Here is a 26,501-nt window from a genome sequence, read left to right on the forward strand (position 1 = left end):
CCGGCAGGTATTTACTCTTGCACATGTGGGAAGGTGCCTCACAGACAGTTCTGTATAAAGATAAGAAATGGTCACATTCTATAAGAGAGCAGCACTGGACTGAGGCCCTCCTGACAAGACCTCCATTACTGCCTAAACTCAGTTTACACCATGCACACAAGCACACAGAATTGCCATCCAGCCAGAGGTCTGTCTGCAGGAGGGGCAGTGAGCTGACACACGGGCTGGTTTCTGTTCTCAGAGCAGAAACAGCAAGCAGAGGATGAACTGAGGTCTGTCAGGGACCCAGCACGCCTGCAAAACCCAAAAGGAATAGGGGAAGACAATGTCTTTGAAGTCTTTGAAGTCTGTGACCTGCTTTTACACAGTTTTTCAACAAACTTTCTCCCCATCACGATCAATGTGCTTCTCACAAAACTGAGAAGAAGGAGGTGTCCTGCCAGGACTAAGTTAACACCTGTAAACACCATGGCTTGCAGTGCAGTGCTGCACCATGGACAAAATGCCTGCTGCAAATCAAGTCACAGCAGTGCATTTGGATACAAGCTTAAAAACACACACTCACTATTTACTCCCCTGGCATTCTGACTGCACGTTCATCTATGACTCCTAAGGCACCAAATTTAATCAGAGAAAACAAACACCAACATTTCCTCATATTGTGTTCAAAATAATGTCATTAATTCTCACATCAGAAACAGCATGTACTTTCTTTTTCAAGTTGGTTTAACCTATCTCTTTCAGAGTGAGGGAGGTAAGAGTTCTGGGCAAATAAGAGTGGAGGTAAGAGCTCTAGGCAAATAATTTAGGAGAAAGAATTCAATTAAGCAAATCCATACCTGTAGTGCAGAGAGCTCAGCCACACACTCTTTCAAAAAGAGTTTCAAAACTGTTTAAGTTCCTCAGGTATTAGTCATTCTGCTGCAGTCCACCTGTGCCTCACCAGGGGCTTCAAATCTCAAATACTTCAGCTGTACCTATTTTGTCTATGACAAAGGTTCAAGGCCAGTTTACCCAAGGAGCTGTGCTTTTGTTCAATACCAACTTTGACAGTTCACTTTTCATGAGCATGTGATCTGTACAATACAACTGAACAGTAAAAAAGTATTGCCTTAGGAGCTGTGAGTTTAGCCAGCTATGAGTGTGACAGAGTAAAAATGTTCCCTCTTGTTACTCTTGCTCAAAACAATAAAAAAACTTCAGCATCTTCTGACACATTTCCCTACCTGTCTTTAGAAGTTTGGGACAACTCGTTTCAAGTGTTTCTGATTTTTCCAGTTCTTGCTGGACTTTTTTTTCTGGCAACAATTTGACCCAATGTCCCCAGTTTTTCTCCCAGCTTCTCATAATCTCAATCAGAAGTGCTCTCACATATTTTCCATTACAATCAATCAGACACAAACTGTGTCCAATGGTTGCCTACAGCTTTCCTGTTAAGTCCATTGTATGATGGACCTCCTACTGCTGTGAAATCTGATGAGCTATCTTCCAATGTCTGAAATCTGTGAAATGTAAGAATAATAATATCAACAAGAATAACAAAAAATTTGTCCTGATTAATTACTTTTTCTCCAGCTTCAGTTTTCTTTGAGCTGACCTCCTTCAGAAAATTTCAGCTTATCCTTGCTAGCACACTGAAAGGCCATTCCTGGAGTCACTGCAGTGACTCAAAGCACTCCTGTAGCTGATTTGTCCTCACCACTGAGGCAGGTGTCCAGGTGTGTAGACAAGGTGAGCACTAAGGGCTGGATCTGCCTCAAGGGGCCAGAAGCAGCAGCTGTCCACAGCAGTCCTGCTTGCCTTAATTTGAGCCCCCAGTCAAATACGTTACAAAATTGTCTCTGTTGGCAGAGAGGTAGATCGCAAACTTTTTATTCATTTGAAGTTATTTTAGGCCTCCTTGGGAAGATGTTTAATTATTGATATTCTACTTAATGTGGGAAGAGAAAATTTGAGAGGGTCCCATTGAGGAAGCCTGCATAAAAATTTGTCTTTTCCTTATCTTTCCTTGTCAGAGATGTCAGTTTGCATATTTGTGTTGTGACTCTCTTCTTTATTTTCTTTAGGCTTTCTGTGATTAAGAAAAAATAGCTAATCTCTGACTAAAAAAAAAAAAAAAATTAAAAAAAATTAAGAAACAAAAGAATACAATTCTGGACCAAACTATTTTAAGAAAAAGCTGGGAAACTGATGCTCATTTGAACAGTAAGCACCAAACAGCAGAATGAATTTGGGTTAGCTGAGCTCCTGAATTAACAAAGTCAGGGTTCCAGCAGACCCATTCTCACAGGAACTCCAGCAGAAGCTTTTCCCACATTTGTGACACTTCTAATCTTTATTCCTGCTTCTTCTCCTGGCCTGTTCACTCCCTGGAGTCTAATTAGGGTTGAGCTCAGTCTGAGACTTTCCATCTACTCATTGCCTGGCAAGTTGCAGGAAGTAAATACTCCCAACTTCTTTGTGAAACCTGATCAATAGATTATTATGGAAGATAGACCAAACAGCCACACAAATTCTTATTCACCCAGAGCATGACCATAGTACCTTTCCTTCCTTTGAAATGTAAGGGAAAAAAGGGAGCTGCTGTGTTTGTTTTGAGAATCATGAGTGCCTGTGCCTAACTGGGAGCGGATGAGGCTACCATTCAGGGGCAGCATTTTGAAAAAGCAAGGAACAATTCAAAGGCACTCCTAAGGTCTGCAAGCAAGAAAGGAGGGTATTGGGTGGAAGGGGATACATGCCTGTTCAGATGGGTAAGGGATACAATTAACTTCTAATGTTCAGCTATCTTTTTTACTGTTCATTATGCAGCTCATCTGTTTATACTTGCAGTGGAAATACCCATGCAGAGTATGTCACAGGCAGATGTGCGCGCACTGCAGTCGTAACTCCTCATGGAAGTCTGAGACGGGATTTCAGGAGCTGAGCAGGGGAAGGAGGAGGGCATATTGATCAGCCAGGGAGGCCAATATCTTGAAATAGATTCTTTCATGTTTTCCATAGCTGCAGATGAGCTGTTTATATTGCAAAAACACAGTAAGAGCAAACAGTTAAGTATTGCCTTTCATATGCCTTGGCAATTCAGAAACTGCTGCTGCCTTCCCACACCCAGAAGCACAGTGGGATGAGAGAGCTCAGGAGCAGCAGTGCTGAATTCCCTGGCTGCACACACCTCCTGAACCTGTGCATCTATCCCAGAGTACACCTGAAAAGCTGCTGCTGTGCCATAACACAGCCACGATAAGCAGCTGCTGGGAGAGCTTGTCTCTGCCCCCTCCCTGCCCTGAGCAGCAGCGCACGTGTCCGTCCACCTGCCTTCCACTCCAGCAGCTACCTTATAAATTCTTCACTGTGCATTAGCCTATTGGTTTATTTACCAGGAGTCAAGAATACATTTACAACATCCCTCTCGATGAAGCATTCTTTAAGAGAGCTTCCATGCTAATTAAGTTAAATGCGATAATGACACCCTGTTGATGGAACTGAAGCTAATGATAATGATGCCATACATTTAGTTGCAAGCACCTACTCAGTTAAATGAATGGGTCTATTGTTTTAACAGCACTAAGTCCCACAGCCTGGGAGACCACAGGAGAGAAAACAAAATATGTTACAATGCAGTTGCTTTGCAGGGCAATAAATAGGTTTGAAATGCACTATTTTGGCTTCGATGAACATGTGTCCAATCAATCACCCTGTCCTGGTATACAGAGATATGTACTAGTGGAAATATGGTGATTTCTAAAAATGGAATAATGAAAAATTGATGCCTTTTTAATCAAATGAACACACATTTGCTCTGTCCAGAATATATTTACTTGATCGGTACTTGGAAAAAGTGTTTCTTTCAAAAATGTTTGAAAATCAATAATACTCCCCAACCTTTGATGATCAGATATCAGACCTTTTTTCAGACTGTAAATGTGCACTTAGGACTGAGCGCAAAACAATCTGAGTCATATTGCAATTCTTCATTGATTTTACACTCCAAGACTTCCCTGCCTTTTTCTCCAAACACTCTCCCACCAATACAGTACAGTTTTGCTGTAGTGTACCCAGATTTGCCTTTCTGAAAGCATCTTCCCATAATGTTTTAAAAAAAAGAGGAGGTATTTTTGGTTTGTTGGGTTTTTTCTTTCAAATTACAATGTATCTATAGTAATGTTGATCTGAACAAATGATAGCGTTGCTCTTTATACCCACAACAGTCAGATGTGTCTCTCATAACAGCTTTCTTCTTTGCTCTTTCTTCCATGATTAAAGAAATATTAAAAGCATTCATCTTCTCAAAAATAATTTTCTAGGGCATAGAAGCTCACATTTACACACACCATTATCCTCAGAAGGCATCTAGGAACTGTGGTAGCTACCCACAGCCACACACCTCCCTTCCTTCCTTCCTCCTTTTCACAAAGTCCCTTTCTGGGAGATGAAGACAATGCTATCTCCAGTAAGCCATTTCTGAGCCGCTGCCTTGAGATTACCTTTCTCAAAACATCACTGCCTGAGGAAGCTTTCTCCCCCATTTCTGTGGAGGGTGAAGTCCCAGGCTAAACAGGGGCACACCTTGTCCTCCGGCAGTGCTGCTCCCTCGCACATCACCAGCTGGGGCCCGCACTCTGCCCAGGCTCAGCATCCCTGATTCATTCCCCTGGGGAGGGGAGAGAGCTCATGCCAGGAGCTGGACAGCTCCAGTCTTCCCTGTGCACTGAGGCTGCACCTGCTATCTCAAAGCAGACCATGCCAGCAAGTGACCTCAGCTAACCACACGGAGTAATGACCATTCCAATATTTCCAATGGCACAATTTGGTCTGGAGGACAGAGCAGCTACTTGTGTTTGAGCCACAGGCTCTGCCAGATTATTCTCTCTGGCTGCTTCCTATCCCGCTCTGGCTAAAAGCACATTTTGGAGGGTAGCCTGCTCTTCCAATCACACATTGGATTTTGCAAGACTGACTAAATATCTTGCAAGTAATTCACAGACCAGCTCATTTTTGTTCACGTTTATTGCAATGATTTCTGGCCCTAAGATGAACTATCACTTTTCATTCATTCCTTTAAACTCTCATGCACATCCTTAGCATGGCATCCTTAAACACTTTCCTTAAAATCACCACAGCTCAGTTGCATACATTTAGAGCTTATCCATAGGTGAATGTAAGATTTTGGCCTGTTTCTGCTGACATTTCATGTCTACTGAACCCCATGACTTGGCATATTTAGGAAATCTCTTTTGTAGATAACAGAGCCCATACTCCTATTTTCCCCATCTTTTGTTTTTATGTTCACCCTCAAAGAGACAACAGCACTGAAAGTGGCAGCAATATGCTGTGTGTGTGCAGAGCCTAATAGATTCCATCTCAGACTGATATGTATGGGAAACTGAACCAATACATTTTTAAGCCCCTAAGATCTGCAGATGCCGTCTATAGCCTTGTAAATTACAAACTTTTACTGTTTCATTTTTACAGTTGATGATTGTAAAATATAAAATTTTGCATTATCACTGTGTAATAGCACAAGCTTTAGAAACAGCGTGCTACAGAAGGGAGCATATATTAAAACAGAGTATTCAAGGGAGCCTTATAATGCAATTTTAAGCTCTACAACTGACTGTATAATAAAACTGTAAAGCCAGATATGAAACAATGTTTGCTAATAACAGAAAAGTGAAAACTTTATTAAATTTCTGGTACATCAGAAACCAGAAAGGAAAAAGCAGATCCATAGAGGACATTTAATTAAGGATAAAGACTGTTTGAGTCATGCTGGGGCATCTGGTCACCCTACATTAAACTGAACGTGACAGCAAATAATAAAGTATGTAAGAATGACATAAAAATAACTGAAAGGCAGCTTTGCAAGCTGATATGAGTAAGGAAGTCTTGAGTTAAGGTCCCTGATCCTTACATTAAATCAACCTCCTGTGGCTGAACCACATTGAAGCCACACTCAGTGACACTATTTTTAAGGCCAGAACAAGATCAGAGGCACAAATGGTCAGAAAAAACCTCCAAATTTTGCAGAGGCCAAATGGGGCTGCACTGCTGTGCAGAGCTGTTTGAGCCCAGCACACTTCCCAGCAGCTTCTCCTGCTCCTGGTTTTCCAGCATGACAAGTGTGGCACACTCTGCCCTTCAGGCCCTGAACTGCCCAGTGCCTGGTGTAAGATACAAAACCTCCTGTCTGATTAGCCCAGGGCATGTGATGGGAAACAGTAGGCAATGTGATTTTAAAAGTTGTTCTCTTCATGGTGCTCCCCAGTACTTCACTGCAGAGATTTTGTTCCTACCACCATCCTCCAGTAACAAGCCCTGAAAGAGGGAGGGAGGGAAGGAGGGAGGGCTAGAGGGAGGATCACAGGATGCACAAAGAGGAGAAAACATCAACAAACACATAAAACTACTCTGTCCTTTAGCCAGCTTTTCATATATAAATCCAAAGCTGAATCTCCTTATAAAGATTTTTTGATCCCAGAGGTTAATGCCTACCAAACTCATGCCAGGTTGAAGTCTCAAAGGCACTACATGGCTTAGAACTCTGTGGAAACAAGAGAGCCACAACTCCCATCCCCTAAAGGGCACACTGAGGTGGGGAGTCCACAGACAAAAATGTTGCAGTCACCCAAACTCTGCAAGCAGCTTGAGCCACAGTTTGTGCCTTACTGAGCACATCTACATGGCCCCAGTTCTTATCTCAAGTGACCATCTCTCCATCTGAACATGTCTCCTCACAGTATTCTCCTGAGCAGACTTCATGGTGTCCAAAAGGGGTGACCTTGAACTGCTGCTTTAGGATAAAATTCAATTAAAAATTCTGTCAGCCAAGAGAGGCCCACAGAGAGCCAGGATTTGTTAATTCCCCAGCTCTCAGCCCTGTACAGTGCTAAACCAGAAATGGTTTTATTCATCCAATTTCATTGGTGCATATGCTAATTTTTGCTCTGCATTAAAAATTTCACAACCCAGGGTTAGTCCCCCTCCCAGCTCATCAAAAGAGGACCCTCCTGAAATGTGATGTTTTTTTTCTAAATCTACTGAAAAATGTGTTGCAAATGATTTTGAGACACAGGGGAGCCCTACAGCTTTGCATTTTGTACATGTTAAGGCTACAGCATCATCTTTTTCAGAGCAAAACTGGGAATGAGAGCCAAAGTCATTCCAGAGATGCCAGTCGTGCTGAGCCCTCCCCCAAGTGGATCCTATTTTTGCCTGGAATAAGGTGCAAGATCAGAATATCATTTTGTTTCTGGACCAGGGAGGAATTACACCTCTTACTTAACCCCACCTTCATGGAAAAATTAGAATCAAAGAAGAGAAACAAAAAGCAGGAAAAATGAGCAAGTGTTGGTCTGTGCAACCCTAAATCTGGTATGGCTCACTTCCTCAGTAATACCTGTGGGAATTTGCCTTCTGTTTTCAGAGTGTAGCTTGACCTTACTTTGCAACAATGTTCAGTTTCTTACCTTTGGACGTGTCTCCAACATTTGGAGTAGTATGTGCAAAGTTTGGTACCATGTGACCTTCTAGAAAAATATTATACATGCACACATGGGCCTTTTCACAGCAGCACCTTTCTCTACTGCTGCTCCCATCACTAATCTGCTCTGGATGACTGGTCCTTAAATATTTTTTTTTCCTCTTTTAAATATGCCATGCACGAGGCAGATGAAAAAAAAAACCCAGCAGAATTTGACTAAAGAGACAGAGGCAACAGCATGAAGTGTTCTGAAGAGATAGGAGATCAAAAAAGGTTTCGTTCTCACATGCCTTAAAGGTCTATTCATATATACAATAGGCTCATCATATCTGGAATTACTTTGCACGGGAGCTCAGCGTGTGTGTGCTTTTATCAGCTGCCTTCCAAAAGTGCATGCCTCCAGGAAGGACAGCCTGGGACAGGCAGGAGGGCTGGGCACCCAGAGCTGGCTGCTGCTGCTGCTGGGAGCAGAAAGTCCTGCCTGGCTGGCAGCCAGCTCTCAGACACTCAAGTGTGAGGTTTTGGAAACAAACACACTTGAAATGAAATGTACACACACACACATATATATATTTATATCTATGGAATTAGGTATCCCTGGGGCCATGGGATGGCCATGACAGACATTTGCATCCCAGTGCCCTGAACTCTGTGCTATCATTACCCCAGCCAGGGTATTTTCCTTTTCCTCATGGGAGCTCTCTCTAGTCAGAGGTCCTCCATTAAGGACAGAAAAGAGGAGCTAGAGCACATGGAAATGCAGCAATTATCCTGTACAGGGAGAGTTTCTTCCTCCCTCCTCTGTTAGCAGTGGTACTTCAGGTCATGTTGAAAGAGCTCGACAAAAGCTGTTTCAAAATGTCCTTTGCAAAGTGCTTTCTAAATGAGAAGGTGAAATGTGACATTAAAAAAAAAAAGTGCAAGAATGGTTTTAAATATCTGCTCTCTCTCCTTGAAAGCATCTCTCTTATTTTCTGGCCATCCCATCCTCTTAGGGCCCCTTGCTTTGGGAAAAGCCATGCCTCATGGCATGCTGCATCCCAGGCAGCCAATACATTACATTTTCAAGGAAGTGTCAGTGGGTTTAGGGAGGTCTGGCTCATGATATTTTAGTATCTCTCCTTGACAATATTGCCCAAAACCACAATGCTGATGTTAGTATTTCACAAGTATTCATGAGAGAAATAAAAGCAAGAAAAAATATGTATGGTTTATCTTCAAAAATAGGAAAAGCTACGGGAATATTGGAGCTTCAACAAGCATTGCAGACATCAAAATCTATGCTAAGGCAAGACTTCCTAAAAAAGTTCGTACAAGGAAAGGCCAGCATTAACATCACTTAGCATGAACTCTTCCTCCACATAACAGCCAAACAGCATTTAAATGTCAAGGGGAAAACTGCATTTAACTGAACTGGAAGATGCAAATGGTCTTACACTGGAAGCAACACCACCACCCCTCTGTTCAACCTACATATCTGCACTTTTTTATTTTAGCCTGGGAAGCTGGAATGTTAGATTTGAAGTGGCTGCTTTAATCTCTGCTCTTCTGCAGCCCTGGTCTCTTCTCAACTACTCTGTGCCAGTTGGACTCCTCTGGCTTTGGTGTGGCTGTATTAGAGCACCTGTGGGGAGTTTAATTTGGCTGTCACTCCTCCAGAGCTGAGCCACACTCCTCAGCTGTGTCGGCACTGCAGGACTGATGGGAATAAAAAGTAAGTAAGAACTTATTTTTGTGACTGAAGTCAGCAGATACCACTCTGCACAGAGGCAGTAGATGTGTTGAGTAAGAGCATTTTTAAATGGTGACTTCTCAAAGTGAGATTTTAGTGCAAGTTATACAGCACACCAATTTTGTGATCTCTCAGCCCTGAGACTGCCCCTGTAATATTAATTGTATACTTCCCAAAGTGCTACCCTAAACACTTTTCTCAGTGCTAACAAAAGTAGTAAGAAATGGCTGGTACCTTCCAGTAAATATAAATTTCCTCTTACTTCTGAGGTAATCTAATCCATACAGATGCATTTCAAGGTCTGTCAAAGTTATTCAGGCTCATTCCACAGCAGCCTGAACACCCTCTGCCCTGGAGTTTTACCAAGATATACTACAGAAAAAAATGCAAGAGTAGGTGAATTGGTTATATGAGCTATTTCTGGATAAAACTGTGATATTTATTAAGCAAATAAACAAACAAATGAAAAACAGAAAGAAGATGCCAAACACAAAAATGACACTCCTGTCACTGTGGGAAACAGTGAGAATTGCTCAAGCCGAATAAAGCACAAGATTTAATAAACTGTTCTTGCAGATGTGGTTATAAGTAAGTTTGAGCAACAATAGGTTTTACTGCTATTCGGGCTTAGAACCAAAAGCACCGATGAAGCTCAATGGCCAACATTATTCAGGGGAGAGCTAAATAAAAGTCATTGTAGCAGAACTCCGTGGCACACAAATATCCAAGCATGAATAACATGATGCCAGCTCACACTGGTCCTTTTGTCTGCCTGCATCAACAGTGTGGGTGTCAGCAGATGCTGCCCCTAATGCACCACTAATTTTGCAACCCAGGAAGCTCAACCACACAGCAAGGGGCTTAGAAATTTGAACAAGCTGATCCCAATGCACAAGCAAGCCGCCTGTGGTGTGCAGAGAATGCTGCTCAATCTTTTTCTCTAAGGATTCTATCCTTCAGCTCATAACATCTAACCTCAGGGGTCTGTGAGGCTCAGCAATGCAATGAAAAACCTTGCATATAAAATCTGAGCATCACTGCCCCTAACATACAAGCCTCTCCAGAGTTCAATGCTCCCATGATTTTGGGAACAGCTCCCTAGCCCTAACACAGATCTCCCCATCAGCTGCAGCAGCAGAGCAGCAGCAGCCCTGCCCTATGCCCCAGCTGGGAGGCTGCCCTGGGCCTCTCACCCTCTGCCCCACCCCAGGGCAGAGGCAGGCACTGGCTGCCTGGGGAGGGCAGTAGAGCAGCCCTATCTGTCAGGGTTCAACACCAGACAGCAGCTAAGGCCCACACAGCTGCTCACTCAATCTCCCCTAAATGGGATGGGAGTGAGAATCAAAAGTGAGAAAACTCAGGGGTTAAGAAAAAATTTCACAGTGTATAGGAATCCTGGGAGGTACCAGAATGAAGGATGCTTCTGCTGGAGACATTCCATCTTCCCAGTGCCCTATAGGACAGGGCAATGACAGCCACCAAGAAAAAAAATGTTCCATAGAGGATCAAAGCACTGCCAGAGTCCCTAACCTCTGTTAGGGACTTGCACAGGTAGGTCAGTGAGTGCACATGAGGTCCCAAAGACCTGCCCTCACCACAGCCATCTCCCTGAGACCACACAAACAGGCAGGAAAAGGGCTCACTCATCCCCATGCATTCACCACCTCTGTCTGACAGAACAGTGCAGAGCACTGCAGAGACTCTTATTTACTCCTATGATCAATAATTTGATAAATAGGCCCTATCTTTACTCAAGTGGCTTTCAAATTACCTGGCTAGCCTGGGCTGGTTCCAGAAATGGAGAAATCACCCCAGCCTATGCAGGGACCTCAAAAAAAGAAGAAAAAAACAGGTAAGTCTAACAAACACTAAGATGGAATTTTAAATCCTGGTCATCCTTTATCACCTGAGACTGTAAACCAGGATTACAAGTAAATTTTATTTTCCTTTAGTAAAAGATTTCTCTTTACAACAGGAACATCAAGCTGACATTTGAAATACACCATTTGACTGGAATTACCCCAAGAGTGAATGCTGCAAAGTGACTGCATCACTGCACACGGCTGACAGTAATTATTAATAGAACTGCTCTTCCTTTGATAGGCATGCATTACAGGTGGCTGAATAATGGAAACACTTGTGAACAATTGTTTGGTGGTAGAAAGAAAACCTTCTGCCAAAATTTTAATGCTTAAACACAATGCAATTAGGCAGCTCCAAAGCCCAGCTCTTGCAAAAGCAGGATCATTTTCATGACACCTGCTGAGCTCTGCAGGAGCACACACAGCAGTGGCATTTAGAGGGTCAAGAGAGGATGAGCAGAGGCAGTTAGACTCCCAAATCACCCTCCCTAGGCCACACAGTTAGTGGGGAATTAATTTCCCTTGGATTCAATCAGAAGCATCTATTGCTAGAGCAATATGCAGAGAGGGGTGAATGGAGTCCTGACCTAGCAGGAAGCTCTGCAACCATATAAGTGCCCCCCATAATGCTGGAAGCCACAGTACATCTGCTGATAAAAAGAGGAGGGAGAAGTCTCCTTAGCTCTTCCAGTAAATCTGAGTCAGGTTTATGTCTGTAATAGCAAAGGGATAGACAGACTAAATCAGGGAGGATCTCTAAATCCAGAACTGAATAAAAATGTCAGCATGAAACAAACAGCAATGACCACATTTCCATCCCAAAATCAGAAATTCAGATTTTGGCCTGCCAAGGGAGAAAAAGGAATTATCTTTTTTTGCAAAGGGTTTATGAGAAGGTCCCAGGAGGGCAGGAGGAAAAATCATGCTTCATTAAAAGAAATGCTAAGAAAATAATACAATGGCAATATAACACACCAAACTTAAAACCCATTATCCTTAACCAAACAGGGGCATCCACATATAGCCCATGCTGGGCTCAAAGAGCAAGTGCTTATCCTGTGCAAGTGCTTCTCCTGTGCAAGTTCTTCTCCTGTGAGTGCTCACACATTTCAGTTAATCTCAGGCACTTGAAGCTGCTCCTCACCCCAGGCACACGTCAGCTGAGCCTGTCCTGTGCCCTGCCTGGGGACTGCCCTTCCTGGCCTGACCTCCCATCTCCCTCAGTGCCATGGGCTCACCAAAGCTCTTGGCCAGCCCACGGCTCTCTGTGTTTGCGTAGCACTGGATGCAGCTCTGGCTGGTGATGCCCTGCCCCTGCTGCTCCCTGGCAGGAAGGGCACCACCTGCCTCCACCTTCCTCCTTACCACCTGCCCAGGAAAAACACCTGTCTGGGAGCTCCAGCATCTCCAGATGCGGTGATCAGAGCTCCCACACAAATGCTCACTGAGGGCACCTCTGGGAAAGCACAGTGTTTCTGGCATGTCCCCAAAGCGCATTTCACTGTGACTTTTCTGCCATGACAGAGCCATGACTTACTCTAGCCTGATCCATGGCAGCAAGACACCTGGAATGATTTTACCAAGCCCATGCTATTATTCCTCTTCACTCATGATCTCCTTCTACCTTCTTTTCTCCCTGTTTGTAAGTTACACAGTTTTCAGGTAGTCAAACTTTCGTAAAACTTATGAGATCAAACTAAATAAACTGATTTTAAAACAGATTTGTCTAAATGACTAAAACACTGAAAAGAATAGTCACTCACAGCATTTCATGAAATCAAAAAATTGTTTCTGTTGGAAGGCACCTTAAAATCATCTAGTTCCAACCCCACTGCCATGGACAGGGACAGCTTCTACTAGACCAGGGTGCTCAAAGCAATTTCTACTGGCTGACCTTTGCAGTATCCTTTAAAGAAATGCATACTTCAAATGTAGGATCATATGTTTTTGTAACCTCATCTTTAGAAAATGAATGTTGCCAGTTTTTTAGTAAAAAAACCTCCAAGCATTTCCACTTAATGTTTTAAAGGGGGGGAAATGAGTAAATGCAGTCGTCTGTCTGTAGGAACAAATAATCAAAGAGTCTAAACTGTAAGTTGTCCAAAACAAGAATACATCCTTCAGCTGGGCTTTTCAGAGAAGCAAATAGCAAAGGTTTACCACTTTTCTCTCTCATTAACATTTTGGCATTTCAGACCTATACTGGCCTTATGATCTTAAAGAGTAAATGCTATCTGACATTGACTGATAGGGCAAGAGTTATTCCAGGGTTTTGCTAGTCCACTTACCTGAGAAAGAAGGAAAGATTACAAGGATGGAGTACCAGGAGTCCCTCCAGTTCAGCTGAGTGAAGCCCGCACAGGGACCTGCCTACTGAGGAATTTAAAGTCATGTCATCATCTGGGGAGTGACTCCAGGACTGGGCTCACTTCCACAGCTTCAGGTGGGAAGCACCAGCTGTCCCCAGCATGTGTGAGCAGTTGGACTGAGGAAAACATTCATCACAAACAAACAACCTCAGCCAACTCTTCAAGTCCGACTTCAGCTCGGTGTCAATTAAGGGACAGGAGCAGCTGGTGCCACCTTCAACATCAGCACCTGCCTGAAAGGACATGGAGGCAGCAGCCGGCATGGAGCCTCTGGGAAGGAGTGCAGGGCTGGCAGGGAGAATTGGAGGAGCACGTTGGGAGGTCAGTACCTAAAACTGAAGTCACTGTAGATCTCACTGGATGGCACTGCCAGAAAAGTCACGATCACAGATTGAAGTCAGGGGTCAATAAAAGTGCCAAGTGCAGAAATCCCCAGGGCTTCAGGCCATCCTCTCACAGACCTACAGACAAAAGGAAAAAAAACTGTTGCATCTCTGTTGTTGCTAAAGAGTGATGTAAATGTAGAAATACACAGATAAGGTCACTGCCAAAGCCTGCTGTAGGATCCCTGAATGTTGCCATGCCAAATACCAAATCTTTCATTACAGCAAAATTTCCAGCTGCCTCACTTGAAAATGAATTGTTTCTTGTCACTAAGGCAAAGCTGTCACATGCCAAATTAAAAAAAAAAAAAAGCCAAATAAAATCTGCTGCCTCTCATTAGATCAAAGGTTGGCAGAAGAAATAAATCACCACACAAAAAGACATTTATTCAGAAGAACAATTGGCTACAGTCATTTGTCACTTTTAATAATACTATAGTTGTAAAATGATGATGACAGAAATCAAGTTACCCTAATGGTAATAAAGTATTTGTAAACTAAAATTGTTCATTTTGACTATAAAAAAGACATTGAAATAATTCAACTGCAGAGAATAAAGTTGAAATGGGTCTGTAATTACATAGATTTTCAGCATCCTCTTCTTTATGAAAATAACTAACTGCTGATGACTCCCACAATTGTGGCACCTTACTCTGCAAAACAAAAAATTAGAAATATGTACCAGAAGTACAGAAAAGGGCCCTGCAGCAACATTTCAGAAGTGATGCATACATTTCTTTCCATTTCTCCTACTTATAAGTAGCATGCCAAGTGTCATATCTCATTAACCAAGTGGGCCCGTATGCCAGAGAAACTTCAATGAGTCAAAAGAAGGGATAGAGCACTATTAATGAAGTCACTGGATCTCAAAATCCTCCTCATCACCATCAAGGAAAACACTGGAGGATTTTTAGCAATTTTGATAAACAAGCATGCTGTCAAAATGCATATTGTTGTGACCTGATGTGGCTATTTTATGCTAGATGACCTGCCTCCACGGGTTTGATGAATTCAAGGTAAGGATTGCAAAAAATTCAGCACTTTTCTCTAACCCCTCAGGTTTCTTTGAATTCTCTTTTGATCTAATTTCTAATGATTTCCCTGAAACATTTCACATAAAACAAGTTCCAGGGCTGTCAGCTGTAAAACATGCCGGTCCCAAAAGAAAGAGGGCAGGGACTGAAGAGCACCATCATATCCTTGGTGTATCCTACGCTACATTCCAGAATCCCTTGTGCTGCCGTTGAAGATTTTTGTTTATTTCAGATAAGAGCCATGTGAGTTTCTTAATTACATCTAGATTTTAGGAAAGTCAATTTTTTTAATCTCAGAGTAGTGAATCTCACATCAAAATTTTGAGCGCGCCTTCCACTCAGGTTGCATCTAAACTGTGCCAAAATCAATGAGACTGGTACTTCACCTCAGACCCACCACATGGGATAAACAAGAATGGATTTTGAAACTGGATGACCTGACTGATTGCACAGGAAATTTTTCAGGTTTTGAAATGGCTTTGGCTGCAGGGACTTGTTTGTCCTGTGTTAGAAACACAGAGAAAACCTGGACCTTAGGGAAAATGGCAAGAAACCAAAAACTGAAGCCAATATATAAAGGCATGCCAAAATTCTTGCCAGCAAGGTTTTTATAGCTGAATTTAAAAACATTCCCCACTGTTTGTTTAGGTTTGTAGTTTGGGGTTTTTTTTTTAATTAAAAAGGCTGAGATCAGCACTATGCAATGCTCCTGCCATTGAGGAAAACCATAACAGCAGCTTCTGAGGACATCAGACGTCCACATCTGCAAGTCCACCATATTATTTGAAGAAAAACTATAAAACCTAACTATCTGTATCAGTTAAAACCATACCAGCAACCTGAATAACTAATGCTCATATTGAAGTAGCCAGCAAGGATGCTTAGCAAAAAAAAACAATTATCCACAGATTCCTTTCCTGCACCAGAATGAGATTTCAAAAAGCAAATATTTTATATCCTCTTTTGTTATTTATGGAATTACAGGGGTTTTGCTTCTTTACTGTTTCTATATGCATGTTTCTGGTAATTACATATATATATGTTTGTATATAAAGTTTATCACAGACTTAAAGGATGAGTCATGTGCTTTGAATGCAAGGGAGCTCGAGTTATTCTAGGACAGGTTTTCTGTGTGGATGTTAACATAGCACACAGGGAGCTCTTGTACTGCAGCCAGAGACATCATTTCAGTACAATATGAATATACACAATATATACAATATAGAGAAGCTGGAATATATATATATATACAATAATGAATATATACAATATTGGCAAGCTGGAATCAGGTTTAATCCAATGAAGCTTCATGGAAATAGACACCAGTAAAGCCACAGTCTCAGCTGGGGTTGTACACAGTTGGGCTGCCAGGCTTTGCTTTGAGCTCTGCTGCTGGCTTTGCTGCCAGCAGTGCTGGACCAGAAATTCTGGAAGTGGGTCATGGCTCTTCCTCTGGTGCTCTGAGTCCAAGCACACTTACCAGGCAGGAAGGGCTCTGCTTGAAAATTAAGAGGTCTGAGCCTCCCACTCAAACCCAAGTGGCACCACACACAAAAAAAATTTCCTCCCACTGATGAACTCTCTGGAGAAAGCCCTTGAATGATCTGTGGTCTGTAGCTATACTCAATGCCACATTGTACCTCCACCTCCCTCTTGTAAAGGCCATCTGTGCCAGCACAGTCCTCCCTTTCCCCTCTCTCTGGAGTGGACCATGCCACTCATGCAGAGACTGACTTGTGCAAGCCCAGAGCGGCTCATTAGCCTATGCTTTATTGCCATGCTTATGAGGACCAGATCCAGCCCTGGACACTGCCTGCACACTCTCCAAAGGCACAGAAGAGCTTTCAGAAAACCCTGCCTGATTGGAGCTGCTCCAGGGAAAGCTCACCCAAGTGTCTATTGGCTAAGTGCTGAACTAGAACAAGAAATTACTTGGGAGCAAAGTGCAGCAGTATCACCTCTACCTTCCTTTGCAGCCAGCTCATGCCCAGCCACCTTTAATAAACCTGGTTTCAGTGTCTGAAACCAGGCCTATTAACCAGACTTTTGGTTTCAGTCCTCTGCAATGCTTCAGAGCACTTTGGGAAATCTCTGCTGTTCCACAGCAGGACACAAAGGGAGCCAGCTGGGGTGCAGCTGTGGCCAGCTTAGATGTCTTTCATCCTAAGGGTAGACGGGCCCATTGAAGAAGCATTTGGATGCTGTGCTGGCACACAGCCCTCGAAAACACAGCTCTCTGCAGGTGCAAATACCCTGCCAACATCTGCCAGCTGCGGGAGCCAGGACAGAGTAACCAAGCGTGGCATCTGATTCACTTAAACATTATTTTACCAATTACAACTTACTGGTTGTGTACCTTCTTAAAATATCATCATGCAGCATCTGAAAGATATGCAAGTGTAGTTGGCTTTGGTTGGTTTGGGGCTATTTTTTTTCTGCTGCAACTGAAGATAATCATAGTAAATCTCTGGAGTGAAAATAGTGATATTTCAGCTCAATCAATTCATACCCTAATTCACCTCAAAAATTAAATTCCTTCATTTTACTAAAACAAACAAACAAACAAACAAACAAACAAAAAAACCCAAACAAAAAAAAAAAAAAAAAAAAAAAACAAAAAAAAAACTAAATAGATCCCATGCTCTGGAATAAAATCTAAGTGAATTTTCAAGGCACGCACAAATGCACAATCCACCCAACCAGTCATACCCAAATCTAACACACAATCAGTCTATCAGAAGCCCTAATAAGATTTCACACCCTGTGTAATTTCCATATGCAAAACTTGGTGTGCATTTCTGTCCTCAAATCTTCTAAGTGTCCCAAGTGTCAGAAAAAATTGGGTCCATAATATGCTAAACATCATTTTCAGTCTTTGAGAAAACAATGCATGAATCCAACATCCTGACACTAATCAAATGTACTAGGTGCCAGTGTAATTACTCAGCTCTGACCATTCACTGTAGCTTTAGAAACATGCTCAATTTTAGTCCAAATCATGACTTTGAAGAAGGAAAAATAATACTGTCACTAGTAGTAAGAGGAGGAACAATGTATTATTGCACAACTCCAATAGATCCTGATTTGGTCATGGGACTGACTGAAGTGATGAGGCTCAGATGGATAAATGTGGGCTACAGCCCAGCACTCCTGAGCCTGCTGGCCCTCACGATGCACACACTGCTGCCAGGGCCACTCTGGGCTGATGGATTGGTACCCATTAATTTCAGAGGCATTGGCTCAGTCACTACGCTTCCCAGAGCTGATGTGGGAGGGCCACTGCATCAGAACATGCCAGAGAAGTGTCTGGCATACACCAAGAAATAAAATATCTGCAGTCCAGAACTAAATTATAGGCTGAGAGATTAATTTTGAAAAATGCCTTTTTAAAGATGATACATATGTTCTTTTATATATATGTATATATCAGACACAGGACACTGCTACAAGCACATCTGAAGCCGGCTGTCACTCTTAGGATGAAGGACAACTAAAATGTGTGGTTTGTTTTCCTCTTCTAAGGGCAGGAGGACCTTATGTTCCATGTTCATCACTTTGCCTCTTTTCAGTCTTTTAAAATAGCACGCATATAAGAGGAGACTGAATGAAGTGCTTCACACAGCCTTGTTTCTAGCTACAACTTAAATGATTTTTGCACATGATTGGAATAATTTGCTGTTTATTTAACTTTGCAAGTGTTTTGGAAGACCTCTTGTAACATCGACTGTTTTTCTCTGCTGGGCTGCTGCTTTCAGTGCCTCAAGCAGTTTCCCTCTGTACAATCACAAAAAGTGATGTGATCTTCTGGACTTTATGGCCATTGAGTTTGTCAAAAGAGAACTGCAGGACAGACTTCTCAGCCTACAAAATCCCTCTCCATCAGCCCAGCACTATCAATGCCCAGTGAGGCTTGCTGAAAGCAGCTCACACGAAGTGCCCAGAGAGCCACTGAAAGGAGTGGAAGCTTTCATTGCTGCCCTAACAGTGGGCTTAACCACCAAAGAGCAGCTCCTCCTGAGCAGTCTGCCAAATACGAACATGGGCTCAGAGATTTTTGCTTTTTCCCTCTCTGTAGGTTGGACTCTGAGACTTATCACATCCCTGCCTGTGCTGCTCAAAGACCGTGTGCTTTAAATTGCACTTTTGGTAACCATGGTGAAATGCATGGTCCTATTTCTTATGAATAAAGTCTTTCCCAAATATCTTCTAATGTGACTGCCCATGAGCAAAAACTTATTCTTTGACATCCTTTCCTCCCTGCTCTCAGCTCTGATGAATACAAAAGATGGCATCAAATTTTTTCCACATTGAAAAAACCTCCAATATTACTCACAGGGTCATGAGGTATAAAACTGAAGTCAGTGCTATTCCTGGCTAAAATAGCTGTGTTTTTTTCTCTGAATATGGTCACTCTCAGGAATTTAGATTTTTCTGAACATCTTAGTGTTCATTATAACTCTCAAAATTTAGGATTTGCTCTTGCAATTTCCATGCACAGGTCAAGTAGTCAGCTCTAACAATTTCACCACCAATTTCTTACAGACACTCAGCGATTCACTTTTAATTCTCTCTCATTTGCCCAATTAGCATTCTGTTAATTAACCACAGAAAGTGCCTTTACTTTCCTCAGAAAAACACATTCCTGCTTAACCCTTGATTTATATATGTACCTCTGCAGGCTGTTTCAATGAGATTAGAGTTTGCACACTGGTTTTTGTTCTTGATTTGTAGACATTATTCTGAGGAAATCTTGCAGTATAAGATCCGACTCACTGCCTGGCGTTTATACTGGAATTTTGCCTGGTGTAGTTTGACTGCTGAGATAATTAATAGTCTTTAGTAACCATGATTCCCTGCCTGTGAACTTCAAAGACAGCAGCAGTTTAATATTCTTCCTTTGACTTTTAATAGCAGACCGTTATTACAGCATTACTTGATTTGGAAGTGAGGGACTGCACAGGAACTACTAATTGAAGTTGGCTAGAGGGCTCCACCAAATCTACCTTGAGTCAAACTGCGTATGGGGAAAGGATTATATGATTTTTCTAATCCTCTCTCCATTTCCATCTGAACTCTGTCAAATTCAAATTATTGTATTATCCAGCTTATATTTCAACACATTACTTGTGCCTGTCCCAGAACCACCCAGTGCTTAGGGACTTCCAGCTGTGGGCTCTGTCTTCCACCAGGCTTACATAGCTCTGTTCTCACCTCCTGCTCAGCCTGAGGCAACATCAGGATTTGTACCTGTATGTTAGCACAAAAGCTGTGTATTTCAAATCCCTTCACAGGTCTTCAAACACCCTGAGAAATATCTTCACATATTTCCTTTCTGTTCTGCTGCCTCTTCATTGCTATGCCCCATCTTTAACAACCACAAACAAGATGTTGTGTATTAACAAGACAGAGCAATTAGAGCACCTCTCTATGGCTTCAGAGGTGTGGGTATGAGTCTTTGCTCTGCTCTTGGGCCAAAATTTGCTGCTTCTTCTAGAGGAACCACATGGCTTTCTCCTCCTCCAAGGACAGCTGTCAAACCAACCATGTTCTGCAGGTTGTGTCACAGCATGATGGACAAGACTGTGAAGTTTCCAGAGGGTTCTGTGGGTCCAGCTCTATGTGTACCAGTCACAAATTCAGAGCCAGAGCCTGGAGCCTCCTGAGCTTCTTGGGAAATACTTTGTAGTCCACAATTTCAGTGCTTGCTGCATCACTAGTTATACAAGCCTGGTGCATCTTGAGAGCACCACGGCACTGCACCAGGGAGATGTTGAAGGGTCTTCTATGGGCAAGCAGACTGGATACATGTAAATAAATACTAATGAATCCAAAAAGGACTAAAACATTACATGGCTTTCCCCAAAACCAAATACACAATTTTACCCTTTCTGTCAAGACACCTGATGTGACTTCAGAATGGAATGAACCCCAGGTCACAAGAAGTAAAAGCCTTTCTCATTTTGTAGACCAAATTTCCCATGCTTAAAAACCTCAGAATTAAATCCCTTATTTTCTCCTACATCTCATTGCTGCTGCTCCTTGGCTGCAGGCTGTACCATCTCTACGTACTCATTGTCTCAAAATCTTCTCTTGGTTTTTGGTGAACACTCCAGACAGGAACATAAACACTAACATGCTTCATCTGCAGATGGAAAGATTAAAAAAATTGCCAAAAAAGATGTACATAGTGTTCATAGGAGAAAGGTAGGGAGTTTAGATATCTAGATTACTAGACTACAGCCCAATCCATTGAGTTCATCTTCCACTTAACTGCAACTGAGTTAACAGAAGCTCTGTGAGCACAGCTGTGCCTGTGGGGAGACACTCTCCCGTGAGCTTCCTTGTACCCCTGCAAAAAAGGGGGGTTTCTTACAGAATAAATCCCAGACAAGATGCTGCCTGATTTACAGAAGGTGCATGCTCTGTTCAGATATCTGTGAAATCTGAAATGACTTAAGATTATGAGCCCTTCTACCCCTTCTTCTTAGACTTGAACAAAATGCATTTGATTTTTCACCAGTACTCATGAAGCCAAGATATTGCACGAGAGAGATTTCATGGCAGTGTTTCTTCCAAGGCTGGGCAAAACATTACAGTAGCTGGACTAACCCACATTGCAGCCATCACCTCAGTCAGAGCCAGGACACAGATAAGGCCACAGGAACGCCACTCCATCCCTGGCTCCCTGCGAGGCAGGGCAACTGCACTGCTTTTGCTGACCTCTGAGCAACACAGTCTGGGCTTCCTTTGTTCTACATTTCTGAGAATTTCTAGAGTAAGGAAAAGTCCCTTTTTAGAAAAGAAACCACTGAACAAAAAACTCACAACAACAAAACAAACAAAAACCCAAATAAAAGGGAGTAGGTGGCTAAGGAGGTACATGGTTCATTACTAGGCATATAGTTATGTGTTGGAGATTTTTTCAGAGATGGCTTAGAAGGCAGCTGTGAGGAGCAGATTCTCACAGCCTGTTTCTGTGAACAGCAGAGGTTCTCAGGTTATTTTTAATTACAAGTAAAGGTGACAAACATGAAGGCCTTGAGAGCCTTGCACATCAGAGTTCTCAAGCAGCTTTCTCATAACAAGTGGATGTTCTATCTTTGGCTGTTTTGGGAAAGCAAGAGTTATTTTGAGAACCCAAATCTTGGTATTGGAAACATAAGGTGGAGTTGGTATGTTATCTCTGACCTATTGTGAGCTCAGATTTTGCAATATGCATGAAGTGAATTAACACTGTTATAAAAGGTGCCTGATTGATCAATAAATGGGAGTCGATGCTGACCAATGCAAGGTGGGTCATCTCCCCCTCTAACTTCAATATATGGTGACCCCGACGTGATATTACAACACCACGAGAAGTTAGAGTAAAGGGTCGGGTTCCGTGTCCAAAGCTGCAGCCGAGACAAAACAGCCGGAACAGCAGAAGCGTCAAGAAAAAAAAGTGAAAAGAAAAGTCGCTGAGAGACGCCGTGCTCCAGGTGGCCGTAACAGACGAGCCCGGCCGAAACGTGCGGCACGAAGCCTAGAAAGAGCTGCAAAAGCTCGCTGCTTAGAAGTAATAGGAAAGCAAGCCGCATATGATTTTTTATTTGCTTTTTTACAAAAGAGACAGATTAAAGAGATAAATTTGCAAAAAGATTTAACGAGACTTTAGACTGATGGCTATGCTAGAGAGATTTTCCTTATTCTCCTTACGGTTTACAACTTAACGAGATAGCGTGAATTCGGTGATTTATCATGAGACAGTAGTAAACCCGTCAAGACGCTGAGCAAGCACCGCAAGAGAAGCCGTGCCGCGCCGCGGAAGCCGAGCCGCTGCAGCGGCAGAGAGAAGCCGCGCCGCGCGCCGAGAACCGGGCCGAGCCTCAAAGAGAGCCGAGAGTGGCCGAGCAGCCGCGGGAGCCGGGAGCAGCAGCGCCACGCCCCGCACGGAGGAAGCCGCCGCGGCTGCAGCGCGGACAGAGCGCGCACCAGCACCACCAGCGCCGCAGCCATGCCGAGTCGAGCCAAGCCGCTGCCGCGCCGTGAGACCAGAAGTTTGTTTTCGCCCGCTCCGACATTCGCAGGGAGCCGAGCACCGTGGGAGGAGCGGGGCCGCCGCAGGGGGAGCAGCCGTGCCCCGCAGCCAGCGCCAGGCAGCCACCACTAGCATCCCAGCGCAGAAGAAGCCGCGCTGCGCCGAGCTCAGCACGGGGGGGGCTCGATCCTCCTTCCTACACGCAACGCCGCAAGACCAAATTAACTCTTGGTAGCTCTGCTCTAATTTAAAGCTACTTAAATCTGTTATCTTGGTTTATATGTATTTCATACTCATTTTCTTAAGCTTTGGGTTTTCTTTTTTCCTCTCCTGCTCAGACTAGTAGTAAGCCAGGTGAGAAAAGACTGCTGCTGTTCTGAAGTGGTTGATTTAGCTTGTTGATTGAAAACCTAGATTTGCAGTTTTGTAGTTTACCAAGAAATACCAAGACTCACTCTCTTCTGCCTTCTTCAGCAGTGTTAGTAATTCAGTGATACAAGTTAGTTACCAGCTTAGAGTGAAGCTGAGAAAAGTGGGCACACCTTTTACCTTTCCTTGCTGCTACAAACGGAGCCTTAGCTATGAAAGGCCCAAGGCTAGAGTGCACTAGGCTAAAGCTCCTAGGCTCTCTCTCTCTCTCTCTTGTCTGTGCAGTTTCTGTTCTTGCCATGTCTGTGCTTAGCTGCAGGTAATCTGGAGTCTAAAATAAGAGCCTGCAGTGGCTTAGGCTGCTTTAGCTTCCTTCTCTTAACTTTGGAGTACTCTTTTTTTGAGTTTCAGAACACTTCAAGTATTCACTCTCTAATAGTAATAGTTTCAAGAGGTTTTGCATTTCAAAGTGCAGACAGATCTTTCTATCAAGTTTTAGTTTGATCCTAAATGCTGCTTTTAAGGATTTTAAACAGTGTCTTACTCCAGTGGTATGCAATGTAGCTTTGCTGTTCCCTGAAAGCTAAATTAAGAGTGATAAAGAAAAATAGTTTTGGTATAGATTAAAAGTTTTATTGAATTACTGATATAGAAGGTAATGCATAAACACAAACTTTAAATAGTGTATGTGTTTTAAAGATTTAAGCTAAAAAGTGTCTATTTTACACAAGGAAAACATCTGTTGATGTGTTTCCTCAAAGAGGCATTTTATAAAATTGCTATATAATTTTTAGATAAGAATTGTTTCCTTTCTCTAGATCCAAAGGAAATGTTTCTTTTTTAAAAGTAGTAAAGTGGTGTTTCCTACTCCAAAGCCACTTTTGAAAGTATAATAATAATAATATAAATAAAATAATAAAATATTAAATAAATAATAAAATAAAATAATGATAAATTGTGAGGTAAAATAATGATAAATAATAAAATGAAATAATGGTAAATAATAAAATAATAATAAAATATGAAATAAATAAGATAAAATAATGATTAATAATAAAATGAAATAATAATAAAAATATGAATAAAAATTTTGAAATAATTAATAATTTCAAATTTTAGTTAATAAAAGCATAGTTTTTGAAAACATGTAATTAACAAAGACATACAGCATCTGATATTCATTTTGGAATATCACTTGCTTTTTATCATGATTGCAAGCAAATAAACTTTTGTTGACCAAAAGTTTTGTGTTAAAATTAAAATTATATTAAGTATAAGTTATATAGAATTTTAAATCAGCTAATTTTGTTAAAATTAAGCTTAAGTAATGTTAAGTTTAAATATTTTAAGTATTTTAAGTCTAATATTATTTAGTTTAATTGATGTTAGATAAATTTATGCTTTTATGATAGGCATTTAAACCTTGCTAGCTGAGAATATTGCTTACAATGTAATAGTTGTTAGAATTGCCTATTTTTATGTTACAAAGAGTGTGACAGTTAGCCCATAGAACTTTTCTGATTCTTGTTTAAATTTTATTAGAGTTAATTGATTTCATATAAGTTTTGTTGATTTTAAAATAAGTCTGTTAAGTTTAGATATTTTAAGTGTTTTAAATGCATACTAATTTTTCACTACTCCAAATCAACCAAGGACTGAGAAATGACCCAGCTGATGCCATTTGAGCCAAATGACTAAAAGATTACAGTCTGTAAAACTGATCTTGAACTTTTCTGAAAAACCCAATTAAGAAGTAGATGTGAAAACTTCAAAGACACAAACATCATTTTTCAAACTCGCTGTTCGCCTCCTCCCCAGGTGCACATGAGAGAAGACAGCTGACAGCTTTTAACCCTTTAGAGTAAAAGCCATTGCTCAGACCATGGCTGGGAGACCTTATAGAGATACTGAGTGTACCTTTGAATGCTTTCTTTGTTTTGCTTTGTATTCTTAGTAGTGTTCAAGATATAGTAAAAATAATGATAGAAAGACCTAGCATACCAACCTCCTTGTGCAAAAAAAAAGAAAAAACCGGGAGTTGTTGGAGATTTTTTCAGAGATGGCTTAGAAGGCAGCTGTGAGGAGCAGATTCTCACAGCCTGTTTCTGTGAACAGCAGAGGTTCTCAGGTTATTTTTAATTACAAGTAAAGGTGACAAACATGAAGGCCTTGAGAGCCTTGCACATCAGAGTTCTCAAGCAGCTTTCTCATAACAAGTGGATGTTCTATCTTTGGCTGTTTTGGGAAAGCAAGAGTTATTTTGAGAACCCAAATCTTGGTATTGGAAACATAAGGTGGAGTTGGTATGTTATCTCTGACCTATTGTGAGCTCAGATTTTGCAATATGCATGAAGTGAATTAACACTGTTATAAAAGGTGCCTGATTGATCAATAAATGGGAGTCGATGCTGACCAACGCAAGGTGGGTCGTCTCCCCCTCTAACTTCAATAGTTATGTAGCAATGCAAACTGTATAAAACTCTCTGCATGCACATCCGATAACCAGAAAAAGCCAAGAAGCCTTTTTCAAGAAACTTTCAGTGTAGGTAAAGGAGTCTTAACATAAAACCACATCTATATAAATACATTAGATTCTGACTCCCATTTTATTCAGCAGACAAAGACTATTGTACTTGTACAGCTGCCCCTTACCTATTCTTCTGATCTATGTACATTTATAACTCAAACATGAGATTTTATCTGAAGCTTACAGTTAGCTAGTCACCAGTTCATCATGTTTTTCATCCAACTAAAGAAGAAGAATAGCACTACTACCCAGATGACCAGGAAGAAAAACATTACAGTGTTTGATTTACAGCATATATCCAACATCTGCAGTTTTTTAAACAAATTATTCCTGGCACAATTATAAATAATTAAGGCACAAATACCACAATTTATGAAGCATTTTGAAGAAGAAGGAAAAAAAAAACCAGCCAGCCTATATTCATTAAAAATAGTCTGGCCACATTTAGATTTAAAAAGTAAACATGTATGTTGGAATCCAAGCTGTAGAATTTCCTTTTCTTACACTTTTCATAAGACTCAGCACACAAGTTTTGCTTACCATTTAACATGTTCCACACAAGCTTCTTCATCTGGAAGTCTGTTGCTACTTATGTTGCCAGTGCATTTGAGGTAATCCAGAAGTTGCTTTTCTCTGAGATGTTTAATAATAAAAATAAATACAACATTATTACTTCATCTATTTACAGTGAAACCCAAAGGAAATATTTCAAATTTATCATTTATTGA

At 41.7% G+C, this 26,501-nt stretch overlaps 1 long non-coding RNA gene across 1 annotated transcript; it reads right to left on the reverse strand.

The window, feature by feature from the left end:
* Positions 1-26,408, reverse strand: LOC141728363 (uncharacterized). Its single transcript, XR_012579292.1, has 4 exons — positions 26,314-26,408; positions 13,363-13,904; positions 10,984-11,040; positions 1-50 (listed from the first exon to the last, which is right to left on the reverse strand). It is a non-coding gene; the product is annotated as an uncharacterized LOC141728363 (long non-coding RNA).
* Positions 26,409-26,501: the final 93 nt, after the last annotated feature.

Source organism: Zonotrichia albicollis, chromosome 2, assembly GCF_047830755.1.
Source record: "Zonotrichia albicollis isolate bZonAlb1 chromosome 2, bZonAlb1.hap1, whole genome shotgun sequence".
Classification (NCBI taxonomy): Eukaryota; Metazoa; Chordata; class Aves; order Passeriformes; family Passerellidae; genus Zonotrichia; species Zonotrichia albicollis.